Here is a 12,361-nt window from a genome sequence, read left to right as displayed (position 1 = left end):
GTGAATTTGCTGGTATAGTGGCTCAATTAGGGTTAGTTTTATAATGGGGATTCATGGCCATTCGGAATCGGATTGACCAGATCATTTAATTCTGTACCTTTATCGTCAACAATATGTCCAATTTATCTCTCCTGGATTTTAGCCCAGACTTCGGCCTTGGAACTGAAAAGACAATGGCCATAATTATCCGCTCTTGTCTCTCCCCCCACACCGCTGCCAGGGAGACCGGAGAATTTGGCACTCAGCCAAAATTCCATTCCCTGCAGCAGGACCGGAGAATCCCGGCATTGGCAAGATCAGAGAATTCCGGCCAATATCTAATAGACTGCATTACCCAATCCATCTTCACCCCAAATAGCCAGCTTAGCCATGCTAACACAGGGTTCCATCTTTTCTTAGTTTTGATCTACTTTAGGATATGATATATCAGCAAAAAAGCAAAACAAATGTGTTGTTAATGGATTCATTCCATGTTAGAATTTTATGAAGAGTAATTGAATGTATTGAAAAGGGACAATTATTGCGAGAGTAAATTAATTTCTAGACCTTTGGACACATCCACGAATGGTAATAAGTATGCTTTCTATTTCACAATTTGAATTCTCTGTACTGGAATGCAGGTTCTAAAGCTGCAACCTTATTGGCTTAAAGGAAGTTTAACCTTGTGGTTCCATTTCTCAGAGTGGAATGCCTTATTGGCCAATCTCTCTGTTTACATTTACATGTGGCACATTAGAAGCCAGACAAAAACAAATCAAGTGAACCCAGTATTAATTTACAAGGCTGCTCAAAACTAAAGACCTCTGTTCTTGTAGAGGTTCTTTCACCGATCTCATTCTCACAGCAGGACGGCATATGTGAAGAAAACATGGATTGGAGAAATAACGCTCTCTGTTTTAAGTACACTTTATCAACATTGTGCCCTTTTGAGGGTGCTGGATCAGTGTATTTATCCTATTCATTTTCAGATGCCACCAATGATGGGTGATCCACACTTGTGCTGACTGCAGTTCTTCCATGATGCAAAACCTTAAAGATCCTCTTGGGTTCGAACAAGTTTCATTGAGAATGCCCAGAAATGCTGCTGTTGAGTTGCATTGCTAAGTGCTCCAGCTCATTCTTGAGAGGCAAAATATTCGTTCACTCAGCTCATTTCAAAAGCGAGAAGAACACTTCCAACTCTCAAAATTAATTTCAGTTCAAATTTAGTTCACTGTTGAAGCTTGATAGAAATTTGGGTTCAATTTAGAATGCAACGAACCTTCCAGCAATACTTCAAATAATGAGAGCAGCAGAACTGAACATGATTCATGATGTGTCAAAATAATAAAGCAAGCCAAAGAATGCACCTTATTAACAAAACTGATCCTTTCATTTCATCTGTAATGCATCCGCAGTGAGGCTTGTCAAGGATAAGAACCATTAATTTTATCTGAATATGTAAACTATATAATCTTCATTCTTCACAGCCATGGGCAGTATGGCATGGCAGATCTCTTGACTTTTATAGAACTTTGCCAATTTTCATTTCATTCCAATCTGCCACATTCCCATCCAGGTGATGAAGACAAACTCTATGCTACAAAGTCTTGTGCCTTGTAGCGGACTATCATAAGTTCATATTTATGAGATATAGGAGCAGAATTAGGCCATTCGGCCCATCGGGTATGCTCTGCCATGCGATCATGGCTGATTTGTTCCTCATCTGTTACCTTCAATGCTACAGACCAAGCACTGGCTTGTAAAATCAGCCAGAGCATTTCCTCACTAGAACACATGACCTAGGAGCAGGAGTAGAAAATGTAGCCTCCCATGCCGAAGCACCTTCAATGTGATCATGTCTTTTCCCATCATGGCCTCAACTCTACTGCCTTGCCCGTTCTCCATAACCCTTCAACCAATCACCAATTAAAAATCTGTCTAACTCCTCCTTAACTTTACTGACTGGCCCAGCACCCACTGCAGTTTCACATTCTGCAGATGCAATAGAATCTTAAGGTAAAAGAGAATAAAAATCAATTGTTAACATGAAGCCTAGAATTTACAGCCAATAGCAATTGCCTCTGACTGGTCTCCGAAGTATACAGGCAGCTACAATGACTTGGCTTAATCTATTTGGATCCCTTCCCCTGTGTGTGGACAATGACCTTAAAGGGACAAGTCCAGTTAACTTGCTCCAGGAATCAAACTCCGTCTGAGAACTGCCACTAGAGGGTCCTCAGCAAGGGCCAATATCTATGCAATAATACATGTCTTGCCAAATTTCTGGATTATTATCAATTAATTGACTATTCCACTGACATGCTTTATCACATAGGTTACCATAAAATGTTAATTTACTCTGGAAAAGGTTGACCAAAAGAATCAAAAAATGGCCATTGTAAGCTGTCTTTTATTTCATCAGTTAATTATTTTGTTAACGTACTGAAGTGATACAAACCAAAGGCTGTATGTAATCCATGTTATTCAGGAGGTACAAAATGAGAATTACAACATCAATGCAATAACACACAGCATACCAGATAAACAATGAAAGACCTCTGCAGCTACAACTTGACAGACAGCTGCGGTAATGACCAGTACTTGACCGATAAAGGAAATAATTCAGCTCACAGCAATGAAATTATTTGTGCTGATCTTGGTCACTTCATTTTTTTCAAAATCCAGCGCAGATCATGAATACCTCCGCAATGAATTTGGCCTGTGATGTTGAATTGGATTTGTTTTACTGTGGCGGGTACCGAGGTACAGTGAGAAGTATAATAATCTTTATTGTTGTCACAAGTAGGCGTACATTAACACTGCAATGAGGTTACTGTGAAAACCCCCTAATAACCACACTCCAGCGCCTGTTCGGGTGCACTGAGGGAAAATTCAGAATGTCCAATTTACTTAACAAGCACGTCTTTCGGGACTTGTGGGAGGAAACCGGAGCATCCGGAGGAAACCCACGCAGACACCGGGAGAACGTGCAGACTCCACACAGACAGTGACCCAAGCCAGGAATCGAATCTGGGACCCTGGCGCTATGAAGCAACAATGCTAAACACTGTGCTACCATGACACCCGGGGCTGGATTCTCTGCTCCCCGACGCCGATATCGCGTTTGGCAACTGGGCGGAGAATTTGTTTTGGCGCCAAAATCGGGAGCCGTGCCGGTTTTTCAGTACTCCGCCCCCTGAAAAGCGGTGTACTCAAGGAGTACGCCGCGCCGAGTATCTACCACCTCAGGCCACTGCCTGAGGTCTGCCCCGCGATGCTCCATCCCCAACTGACCAAATTCCCGATGGCGTGGAACTTTCATGGTCCCAGCTGATCGGGAACATTGCAAGTCGGCTGCGGATTCAATCCGGGGCCGCCACAGTCGGGGGAGGGCCAATTGGCGGGCGGGGGGAGGGACTTAATTCGGACCTTGGGGCTCTGTGGTGGGCGGTCCAGGGTGCGCAAGTGGGGGGTGGGGGGGTACTACTTTGGTGGCCCAGGTCCGTGGGCTGAGTCCGCCATGGAGCATGGCACGGCCGCTGCATGTGTGGCCTCTGAAGCTGTGAGCTCTACGCTGCCTCCCTGCTAGCCCCCTGCAAAACGGGGAATCAATGGCCTTTTGATGCCATGTTTCCTGGTGTAAAAGACCACCGTTTTCACGCCGACGTGGGGACTTAGTCTCCAAAACGGAGAATCCAGACTCCGGTGTTCTGCGTACTGTTTTGCGTACAACAACAATTAATTTAACTCAAAGTAAAATGCAGCAAAGCCACCAAGGTGATTCACAGTAGCATTAAGGATCAACATTTGATACCGATTTGCACAAGGAGATATTAGACAGGTGACCCAAAGCTTTGGCGAAGAGGCAAGCTTTAGGCAGCATCTTGAAGGGAAAGAAAGAGAAATAGAGAGGCAAAGTGGTTTAGGGAGTAAACTCTAGGTACAGGCAACTGAAAACAGCCTTCAATGTTGCAGCCAGTAAGTTTGGAAATGCACAAGAGGCAAGAACAGGATATGCTTCATAATAGTTGAGAAATATTTGTTTCCACAACAGTCAAATGCATGAAGCTGCATCATTTGCAATCTTGAATAGATTAATCTGCAGATGGCAAACAAAACTCCCACACTTAGTCAGGTAATGTTAGTGTTCCTAACTCCTGCAATACAGGTGGGAGGCTCGCATTTTCTTTTTTTTTTTTAATAAACAATTTTATTGAGGTAGTTTTTGGCTTTATAAACAGTTACAGACATCATCAGAAAGGAAGCAAAAAAGGCAAAAATGTGCAAACATCCACGTTCTTTCAATACTTCCACCGTAACATATTGCACAAGCCCGCTCCCCTCCCATCGGTACTACCCGCCATATTTTCCCTCCTACTCTACTCTAACCCCCCCCCCCCCCCCCCCCCCTGCTGACGCTCACTCTCCCGCAAAGAAGTCAATAAATGGTTGCCACCTCCGGGTGAACCCCTGCACAGAACCCCTCAAGGCGAACTTGATTTTTTCCATCCCCAGGAAACTCGACATGTCCGCTAGCCACCACTCCGTCTTCGGGGGCTTTGAGTCCCTCCACGCCAATAGTATTCGTCGCCGGGCTATCAGGGAAGCAAAGGCCAGCACATCGGCCTCTTTCTCCCCCTGGACGCCCGGGTCTTCCGAAACCCCAAAAATTGCCACCCCTGGGCTCATCACCACCCTTGTTTTTAGCACCTGGGACATGACCCCCGCAAATCCCTCCCAGTACCCCCTCAGCTCAGGGCATGCCCAAAACATGTGAACATGGTTCGCTGGTCCTCCCGCACACCTAGCGCATTTGTCCTCTATCCCGAAAAATTTGCTCATCCGAGCCACCGTCATATGGGCCCGGTGAACGACCTTAAATTGGATCAGCCCGAGCCTAGCACATGTCGCGGTCGAGTTTACCCTACTCAGGGCCTCTGCCCACAGCCCATCCTCCATTTCCCCGCCTAGCTCCTCCTCCCATTTAAGTTTCAGTTCCTCTGTCTGGGACCCTTCCTCCCTCATGAGCACCTTATAAATACCCGAGACTCTACCCTCCCCTTCATCCCTCCCAGAGACTATTCTGTCTAGGATCCCCATTGGCGGGAGGCGCGGGAAAGATGGGACCTGTCTACGAACAAAGTCCCGCAACTGTAGGTATCTAAAATCATTTCCCCTTACCACCCCAAATTTCTCCTCCAAGCTCCTCAAACTCGCGAAGCTCCCTTCCAGGAACATATCACCCACCCTTCCCGCCCCTGCTCGCCGCCATACTCGGAACCCCCCATCCATACTGCCGGGGGCAAACCGATGGTTGTCGCAGATTGGCGCCCAGACAGACGCCCCCATCTCCCCCACATGCCTCCTCCACTGGCCCCATATCCGCAGGGTCGCCACCACTACCGGGCTGGTGGTGTACTTGGCCGGCGGCAGCGGTAGAGGAGCCGTGACCAGGGCTTCCAAACTGGAGCCCCTGCACGAAGCCGCCTCCACCCGCTCCCAAATAGACCCCGTACCCACCATCCACTTCCTTATCATAGCGATGTTGGCCGCCCAGTAATAATTGACCAGACTCGGCAAAGCCAGCCCTCCCTCGCTGCGGTTCCTCTCCAACATCGCCTTCTTTACCCGCGGAGACTTTCCCGCCCAGACAAAGCTCATGATCAGCCCGTTAACTCTTTTGAAGAAGGACTGTGGGATAAAGATCGGGAGGCACTGAAAAATAAACAAAAATCGAGGGAGGATTGTCATCTTTACAGTCTGCACCCTCCCTGCCAGCGACAGCGGGAGTGCATCCCATCTCCGAAACTCTCCCTTCATTTGCTCCACCACCCTGGCCAAATTTAACTTATGCAGCCTGCCCCAGTCTCGTGCCACCTGGATTCCCAAATACCGGAAATTTTCCTCAACCAGCCTAAACGGTAGCCCTCTCAATCTATTCTCCTGGCCCCTTGCCTGGACCACAAACATTTCACTCTTGACCGTATTTAATTTGTATCCTGAGAACTGGCCGAACTCCCTCAGCATTCCCAGTATAGTTCCCATCCCGGCCACTGGGTCCGACACGTACAGGAGCAGGTCGTCTGCATAAAGAGAAACCCTGTGTTCAACCCCGCCCCTCACCATCCCCTTCCAACCCTCTGCGGCTCTCAGCGCCATCGCCAGCGGCTCTATGGCCAGCGCAAACAGCAGCGGGGAGAGCGGGCAGCCCTGCCTGGTCCCTCGGTACAACCTAAAGTACTCCGACACTTCTCTGTTAGTCCTGACGCTGGCCCTCGGGGCCTGATATAATAATTTGATCCAATCCACCAATCCCTCCCCGAACCCAAACCGTCCAAGCACCTCCCATAGATAGTCCCACTCTACCCGGTCAAAGGCCTTCTCGGCGTCCATTGCCACCACTACCTCCACATCTCTACCCGCCGGGGGCATCATTATCACGTTGAGCAATCTCCTCAGATTGGCCGCCAGCTGCCGACCTTTAACGAACCCAGTTTGATCCTCCCCAATCACCTCCGGTACACAGTCCTCCATTCTCCCCGCCAGTACCTTTGCCAGGAGCTTGGCGTCTACATTAATCAGGGAGATTGGCCTGTAGGACCCGCACACCTCCGGGTCTTTACCCCGCTTCAATATCAGAGATATGGTGGCTTGTGACATTGTCGGCGGCAGGGTCCCTCTGTCCCTTGCCTCATTGAAAACCCTCGCCAAGACCGGGCCCACCAGCTCAGAGAACTTCCTATAAAACTCTACTGGGTATCCATCCGGCCCCGGGGACTTCCCCGATTGCATGGCCTTTAGGCCCCCCAATACCTCCTCTACTCTAATCGGGGCGCCCAGCTCTTCCACTTGCCCCCCCCCAACTGTTGGGAATGTTAACCCGTCCAGAAACCTTTTCATCCCCTCCGGTTCTTCCGGCGGCTCCGAAGTATACAGCTTACGATAGAAGTCCCGGAATACCCTATTCAATTCTGCCGGATCCTCCACTTTGCGCCCCCCCTCGTCCCTCACTCTACCTATTTCCCTGGCCGCCTCCCTCCTCCTGAGTTGCTGCGCTAACAGCCTGCTAGCCTTTTCCCCATACTCGTACACCACTCCCCTCGCCTTCCTAAGCTGTTCCACGGCCCTGCTCGTGGATAGTGCCCCCAGTTCCGCCTGTAGCCTCCGCCTTTCCCTGAGTAAAACCTCCCCCGGGGACTCCGCGTGCTCTTCATCTATCCGGCCCATTTCCCTGACCAATCTATCCATCTCTGCCCGGTCTGCCTTGGCTTTGTGGGCCCCAATTGAGATCAGCTCCCCCCGAACTACTGCCTTTAGCGCCTCCCACACGGTCGCCGCTGAGACCTCCCCAGTGTCATTCACCTGCAGGTAATTTTTTATACATTTCCGAAGCCTCTCGCATATCCCCTCCTCCGACAGCAGTCCCACATCTAGCCTCCATTGCGGGCGTTGATAACTCGCTCCCCCGAACTGCAGGTCCACCCAATGCGGGGCATGGTCTGAAATGGTAATTGCTGAGTATTCCGTGTTCTTTACCTCCCCCATACAGTCCCTGCTTATTACAAAGAAATCTATCCTGGAATATACTTTATGGACGTGCGAGTAAAACGAGTAGCCCCTTCCTGTTGGCTGTCCCTCTCTCCAGGGGTCCACTGCCCCCATTTGCCCCATAAACCCTTTCAGCTCCCTTGCCATTGCTGAGAGTCTACCCGTTCTGGGACCCGACCGATCCAAAGTCGGGTCAAGGACCATGTTAAAGTCCCCTCCCATTATTAGCTTGCGAGAATCCAAGTCCGGGATCTTCCCCAGCACTCTTTTAATAAAGTCCACATCATCCCAGTTCGGGGCATATATATTCACCAGCACCACCCTTCTCCCCTCCAGTCTGCCCCGTACCATCAGGTATCTGCCCCCCCTGTCTGCAGATATGCCCTCTGCCTCAAATTGCACGCGCTTGTTGATCATGATTGCCACCCCTCTGGACTTTGAGTCCAAGTCCGAGTGGAAGACCTGGCTAATCCAGCCCTTCCTTAGCCTGGTCTGGTCTGACACTTTCAGATGTGTCTCCTGCAACATAATTACGTCCGCCCTCAGGGCCCGCAAGTGCGCGAACACCCGCGCCCTCTTAACCGGCCCATTCAGTCCCTTGACGTTCCAGGTGATCAGCCTGGTCGGGGGGCACATCCCACCCCCCCCACCCCGCCGGTCAGCCATAGCCTTTCTCGGGCCGGCCCCTGACCCGTGCGTCGCGCCATTCCTGGCCCGCCCTTCGGCTGCCTCCACCCTCGACCTCCTTTCCAGTGCCTATTTCCAGTCCCTCTCCCGTCAGCAGAACAACCCCCCCCTCCCCTAACCCCATCCCCCGATACCCCCACCCCCGCCATCTACTGGCTGTTACTTCCCCCCCCATCTGACTTCCTTGACTAGCCAATCTGCTAGCCCGGTGACTCAACACTCCGGCGCCTTCCTGTCCCATTCCCCTTGTTTCCCCGCCCTCCTCCCCACCCACTGGGGCAAGCCAGTTCCAGTGTCTTCCACGAGCTGCACAAAAAGCCCAAACAGGAAAAAATAAAAATAAAAAAAAAATAAAAAAAAACCCCCATAAAAAGGGAAAAAAACCACAGAAAAAAGAGAAAAAGCACATAAATGTCCATGAGCAAAGGAAAGAGTCTCAAATGTTCCGCTTGGTCCCTTTGGCCCAGCAAACCGTTGAGCAGCGGTCCAGGCACATTCGGCGTTCCTTCCCACAGAATTCCTCGGGCCCTAACTCGCGTCCTTGGGGCCTCCTTTCGGGACCAGCCCCAGGTCCCTCACAAAATCCATCGCTTCTTCGGGCTCGGAGAAGTAGTGGTGTTGACCCTGGTGCGTGACCCATAACCGGGCTGGGAACAGCAGACCAAACTTCACGTGCTTCTTGAACAGCACCTCCTTGACATTCTTAAAGGCTGCTCGCCGCCGAGCCACCTCCTGGCTTAGATCCTGATAAATGCGGAGAACACTGTTGTTCCACGTGCTGCTCCTGGCGCTCTTTGCCCACTGCAGCACCCGCTCCTTGTCCACGAACCTGTGGAACCTAATCACCATCGGGCGGGGGGGTCCGCCCGGCCGCCCCTGCCTTGCCTGCACTCTGTGTGCCCCCTCCAGCTCCAACGGTCGTGGAAAGGCTTCGGCTCCCATCAGCTGCTTCAGCAGGTCTGCTACAAACGCTGCAGCATCAGCTCCCTCCGCCCCCTCCGGGAGGCCGACCATCCTCAGATTGTTCCTGCGGATTCTATTCTCCAGCTCCTCCACTCTGTCCAGCAGTCTTCTCTGCCGCTCTTTCAGGCCGTCCACTTCTACCGCTGCAACCGTTTGCGCATCCGCCTGCTCCTCCACCGCCTCTCCCAGCTCCTTAACTTTCACATCCTGGGCGTCCATCCTCTGGTTCAGCTGATCCACCGCTTTCTGGATTGGGTCCAAGCTGTCCCGCTTCAGCGCTTCAAAACTGGACTTCATTACCTGGAGCATGTTATCCAGCGCCAACTGGATTGCTGAGTCCGGGGTCCGTGTGTCCGCCATCTTAGGTCCCAGGTAATTTTCTTCAGGTCCTTGTCTCTGTCCCTTTTTCTCCTTCTTCTTCTGCCTTCTGGAATCCCGCTGTTCCATATGCCGCAGCCCGCTCCTCAGCGCCTTCGCTGCCGCTTTCCTTTGCCCAGCACCTTAAATTTTTACCCCCTCCTGGGCATCTGAGGTGGGTCCAAGCTGTCCCTCCTCAGCAACTCCAAACTTTTTTTTCCCTTTGTCCTGGAGGAAGGAAGGTCCGTGGGTCCGCCATCTTACCCTGCAGGTCAGCTTCCTCCTTGCCTCCGTCTCTCTCTCTTTCTTCCTCACCTGCTGGCCTCCCACACTTTCATTTTCTGCAGCCCGCTCTCCTCTTCTGTTCCCGGCAGCCTTTCTGCCGCCTCCGTGGTCCCGCTATCGCGGGGAAACAGCTGTTCAGTCCCGCCGGAGTGAGAGCCCACCGAATGTGCGGCTCACTCGGACATCGCCGCCACCGGAAGTCGAGGCTCGCATTTTCAATTGAGACACACAAGTCAATTTGTTTTCAGACAAATTTGAGGAGGTTGCTTTTTAGTGAATTAGCTTCATTGCAATTCATCTTCAGATTAAATTATGCAGAATTTGTTCCCAATACATGACTAGGGAGGAAAAACCTGTAAATTAGGTAGAATTCTGAGATCAATTTCCACTTCCATGTGAAGATTTGGGGCAGCAGGGTAGCATGGTGGTTAGCATAAATGCTTCACAGCTCCAGGGTCCCAGGTTCGATTCCCGGCTGGGTCACTTTCTGTGTGGAGTCTGCACGTCCTCCCCCTGTGTGCGTGGGTTTCCTCCGGGTGCTCCGGTTTCCTCCCACAGTCCAAAGATGTGCGGGTTAGGTGGATTGGCCATGCTAAATTGCCCGTAGTGTCCTAATAAAAGTAAGGTTAAGGGGGGGGGGGGGGGGGGGTTGTTGGGTTATGGGTATAGTGTGGATACGTGGGTTTGAGTGGGGTGATCATGGCTCGGCACAACATTGAGGGCCGAAGGGCCTGTTCTGTGCTGTACTGTTCTATGTTCTATAAGTCACGCTGCATCCATAGCACTCAAACAAAGCATTCTGCATTTAAAGTGAGCACAAATTTTCTTAACATTTGGATTTCGCTTGTGTCATTTCATGACAATTGAACAATCATTATTTCAGTATTGCAACACAGACATCCTCAACCTGCATTTTCTTGTTTTTTTTTTAACCACCTTCTGTGTAGCATTGCATGGGCATGAGCTTATAGAAGCAACATTGCTAATATAATAAGTAATGTGGCAAAATCTATAATGGAAAATGGGTCAAAAAACTGGTGCCATGTCTCTCTTTCTTTGAAAAAAATGAAATGAATATCACTTATTGTCACAAGTAGGCTTCAATGAAGTTACTGTGGAAAGCCCCTAGTCGCCACATTCTGGTGCCTGTTCAGGGGGGCTGTTACGGGAATCGAACCATGCTGCTGGTCTGGTCTGCTTTCAAAGCCAGCGATTTAGCCCAGTGTGCTAAACAGCCCCGGTAGAAACCAATGACATATTAAAGAGAATCTAGAGTGAAATAGCACTATTCTCCATATATCTAGTACACTCCTGTTATATTGTTGTGTTATCTGTAAAGAAATAGGAAATAATTATGAGAACATGCATCTGGGGTGTCACATGTTCCTGCTGCACTGAAGTCATGTGGCAAGCAATAATGTATCACCCTATTATTTCACCAGCCACAAGGAGAACTGAAAGAAATGCACTTGATGAAGCTCCAGCATTTTGAAACTAAAATGCGATTATTTCTTAACTTCTGAGAACCAAAAGACATAACATGGTGGCAGCGGGTTGAGTTAAAAATCGGTTCATTGTAAACAAATCTAATGCTGATTTGTTTTGGTTGAAAATTAATATGAATGAGTGCTAGACAAAGGGAGAAAAACTGATTGAATAGTGTGAAAATGAAATGGCTGCCACCCCAGAAATGAACATACACCTCCAGCCCATGGTGAAGTGGGAGGCTGATTGTGATGGCGAGGCATTTAAGAATATCAAAACAAGAGCATGGGCAAGCATCCAATAGCTTTCTAAAATATGCGAATGAAGAGGAAAGAGGCAGGAGTTGACATTGTTTAGTAGCTGGGAGCTGAATGAAGCTGACAACAGAAACATAGACATGTTTTGAAAAATTCAGGACACTTTAGCCACAGTTAAATCATCAGATTTATTCAGATGAATTTCAACGGCCTGAGGCAGGAATCAGCAGAGCCTGTTGACAATTTCTTAACAAGACTGAAATATACAACCATTAAATTTACATTTCAGGACATGGATGAAAGGTTGCTAGGTCAGCTCATATAGGGCTTCACACATCCTGAAGTTCAAAAAAGAATTGATCAGCAAGGATAAGGACACAATATCACAGGCTCTAGGCATTGCCATAGCACATGAAGCCATGAGTAGATGAATGGAAATGCTGACTAACCAGATGAGTAGCTTTCAGTTAACCCACCAGAAACAGGCCTCATTATGTTTTCTTGGCTGAGAGCTCAGGCATCCATTACTCAATTGAAACACCTGAGGATCAGAGAAATCATTGCTTGATTGACAGCTATGTTTCTCGGTCTCTGCTGTAAATTGTACAATATTCACTGATGTGGGTTAAGAGGTTTCAAGAGCTTGCAGTTTCCGTTAATGATACAATAAAGAATCTGAGTGAATGAAACTTTTATTGGTCTGTGGTAAGAAGTAGCTTTTTTTTAACATCTTGGAAAGTAATGAATTGACTGTTTTTAAAGCCCCCCCACCCCCCACATCTATTGCCACTCTAGGG

Source organism: Scyliorhinus canicula, chromosome 7 (genome assembly GCF_902713615.1).
Source record: "Scyliorhinus canicula chromosome 7, sScyCan1.1, whole genome shotgun sequence".
Lineage (NCBI taxonomy): Eukaryota > Metazoa > Chordata > Chondrichthyes > Carcharhiniformes > Scyliorhinidae > Scyliorhinus > Scyliorhinus canicula.
The sequence above is the reverse complement of the archived record's forward strand: the minus strand, read 5'-3'. Positions refer to the sequence as shown.